Source organism: Micropterus dolomieu, linkage group LG21 (assembly GCF_021292245.1).
Source record: "Micropterus dolomieu isolate WLL.071019.BEF.003 ecotype Adirondacks linkage group LG21, ASM2129224v1, whole genome shotgun sequence".
Taxonomy (NCBI): Eukaryota; Metazoa; Chordata; class Actinopteri; order Centrarchiformes; family Centrarchidae; genus Micropterus; species Micropterus dolomieu.
In genome coordinates this window covers 14,448,597-14,452,308 of record NC_060170.1, presented here as the reverse complement: position 1 = coordinate 14,452,308, position 3,712 = coordinate 14,448,597, and positions in this window count along the sequence as shown.

Genomic DNA, 3,712 nt, shown 5'->3' with positions numbered 1-3,712 from the left:
AATGTGAGACTTAAACGACATGTCCTGATCAAAGATAACTCCAAGATTCCTCACAGTGGTGCTGGAGGCCAGGGCGATGCCATCCAGGGAAACTATATTTTTAGATAATGCGTCACGGAGGTGCTTAGGCCCCAGAGCAATAACTTCAGTTTTATCTGAGTTTAACATGAGAAAATTACAGGTCATCCAGGTTTTAACATCCTGAAGGCACATTTGAAGTTTAGCTAACTGATGAGTTTCATCTGGCTTGATCGATAGATATAACTGAGTATCATCTGCATAACAATGAAAGCTTATGGAATGTTTCCTGATAATATTGCCTAAAGGAAGCATATATAAAGTGAAGAGGATTGGTCCGAGGACAGATCCTTGAGGAACTCCATGACTTTGGCATGCATGGAGGACTCATCGTTAACATGTACAAACTGAAATCGATCTGATAAATAGGACTTAAAGCCAGCTTAGAGCGGTTCCTTTAATGCCAATGAAATATTCCAGTCTCTGCAATAGGATCTGATGGTCAATGGTATCAAATGCAGCACTAAGATCTAATAAAACCAGTACAGAGACAAGTCCTTTGTCTGATGCAATACTTAATGAGGAAATAAATTTCAGACCTTTTTTAAGTAAACTGGTGTAGTCCTGTAGTTGGTCTTGGTGTTATTAAGGTTATTTTATTTTTATTGTTATAGTTATAATTATTACTGTGACTATTCTTTCATAAATAGCCTACTTGTGGTATATTTATTATGATATGCTGGTGTACTGTAATTTAGCCTCCTGGCCACTAATTGGCTATATAATGACTCACAACTTTCCACTCTGGTTGACTCCCTTTCCACCCACGCCCAGAGGTGGACCACTAAGTGTGGGTTTGAAACCGGTTGACATTCTCCTCTTTGTAATTTTTTTTACTTTGAGATGCCCTAAACTAATAAAGGCATTTTAACTACATCCTTTGCTTGGTGCGAGTGTGCCTTAAGTAAGCTCAGGTGCTTCCCCTTTTCTATACTTACTTCCACACTAGACTAATTTGACTTCAAGAGCACCTTGCATTCACCTGGAGTTTACTACTTTACAACTGTGAGCAGCCGTGGTATTTTGTCCTTAAGATTTGACACTGGTAGATTGATCAGTGGAAATGTCTCACATGGAACAAGCATACAGGTGCTGGTCATATAATTAGAATATCATCAAAAGGTTGATTTATTTCAGTTATTACATTCAAAAAGTGAAACTTGGATATTATATTCATTCATTACACACAGACTATACACACAGATATATTTCAAATGTTTATTTCATTTAATTGTGATGATTAAAACTGACAACTAATGAAAATCCCAAATTCAGTATCTCTGAAAATTAGAATATAACTTAAGACCAATACAAAAAAGGGATTTTTAGAAATGTTGGCCAACTGAAAAGTATAAACATGAAAAGTATGAGCATATACAGCACTCAATACTTAGTTGGGGCGCCTTTTGCCTGAATTACTGCAGCAATGCAGCGTGGCATGGAGTCGATTAGTCTGTGGCACTGCTCAGGTGTTATGAGAGCCCAGGTTGCTCTGATAGTGGCCTTCAGCTCTTCTGCATTGTTGGGTCTGGCGTATCGCATCTTCCTCTTCACAATACCCCATAGATTTTCTATAGGGTTAAGGTCAGGCGAGTTTGCTGGCCAATTAAGAACAGGGATACCATGGTCCTTAAACCAGGTACTGGTAGCTTTGGCACTGTGTGCAGGTGCCAAGTCCTGTTGGAAAATGAAATCTGCATCTCCATAAAGTTGGTCAGCAGCAGGAAGCATGAAGTGCTCTAAAACTTCCTGGTAGACGGCTGCGTTGACCTTAGACCTCAGAAAACACAGTGGACCAACACCAGCAGATGACATGTCACAACAAACCATCACTGACTGTGGAAACTTTACACTGGACTTCAAGCAACATGGATTCTGTGCCTCTCCTTTCTTCCTCCAGACTCTGGGACCTTGATTTCCAAAGGAAATGCAAAATTTACTTTCATCAGAGAACATAACTTTGGACCACTCAGCAGCAGTCCAGTCCTTTTTGTCTTTAGCCCAGGTGAGACGCTTCTGACGCTGTGTCTTGTTCAAGAGTAGCTTGACACAAGAAATGCCACAGCTGAAACCCATGTCTTGCATACGTCTGTGTGTGGTGGTCCTTGAAGCACTGACTCCAGCTGCAGTCCACATTTTTCAATGGGTTTTGTTTCACAATCCTCTCCAGGGTGGGGTTATCCCTATTGCTTGTACACTTTTTTCTACCACATCAGTTTCCGGTTGCCATGGGATGGTTGACGTTGCTGACGTACTGCGGTAAGCGTGTTGACTCATTTCCGTTTCCGGTGCTTGTGTGTTGGTAGTGTGTTGTGCTGCTCTCGCTAAAATACCAGTTAAATTTGTTAAATTACAGCGGCCAACTGTCCGCTAAAAGCACTCACAGTTCTTTCCATCTATTAGTGACTGCTGTTTAATCTCATAGTTGTTCAAAAATTTTGGTAGCTAACGCTACAGTACTTTAGCTTAGCCGTTAGTGACATTAGCTCAGCCTCCTTCTCCCTTGCTCTCATACTTTCTCCTGCTCAGTGTGTCAGATGTTCAGTTACTCCTCTGCCTCCATTTAGCGGTAATGGTACGTGTAATAAGTGTAGTTTATTTTTAGACATGGAGGTGAAGCTGAGTGATTTAGAAGTCCGGCTCCGCACCTTAGTAGATCAGTCTTTAGCTACTGTAGCTAGCCAGTCCCCGGTAGTCGGTGCGGAACGGCCTGAGTTAGCCTCTGGTAGCCGTCCCCCAGCATCCCCTGTGCAGCCAGGAATGGGTGGCTGGGTGACTGTCCGAAGGAGGAATAGTCGTAAGCATTCAAAGCCCACGGGGCACCATCAACCTGTTCACGTTTCTAACAGATTTTCCCCACTCAGCGACACACCCGCTGAGAAACCAACTCTGATCATTGGCAGCTCCATTTTGAGAAACGTGAAGTTAGCGAAGCCAGCGGCCATAGTTAAGTGCATCCCTGGGGCCAGAGCGGGCGACATTGAGTCTTATTTGAAACGGCTGGCTAAGGATAAACATAAATACAGTAAGATTGTTATTCACGTCGGCGGTAATGACTCCCGGGTACGGCAATTGGAGGTCACTAAGATTAATGTTGAGTCGGTGTGTACATATGCAAAAAAAATGTCGGACACCGTAGTTTTCTCTGGACCCCTACCAAATCTGACCAGTGACATGTATAGCCGCATGTCGTCATTCCGCCGCTGGTTGTCGAGGTGGTGTCCAGCAAACGATGTGGGCTTTGTAGATCATTGGCAGACTTTCTGGGGAAGTCCTGGGGCCTCATTTATAAAACTTTGCGTAGGATTTGCGTCAGAAGTGGCGTACGGATGAAACATAGGACTTGCGTACGCACAGAAATATTCGGATTTATAAAACCGTGCGCACGCACATCCTACGCATTTTTCCCTTAATAAATCACAATCAATTCTAAATGTAGCGCAGCTTTTGCGGCTTCATGTCACGCCCATAGTTGCCCATAAATAGTCCGTGAAACGCCCACAAGTTAATATTCATCGATTGCGAAATCATGGCAAACACAGAGAGGAAATCAAAAAAACGTAACTTCACTCAATGTGAAGTAGAAGTTATCGTTGGCGAGGTGGAAAAGAGGAGAAAAATGTTGTTTGGAGGG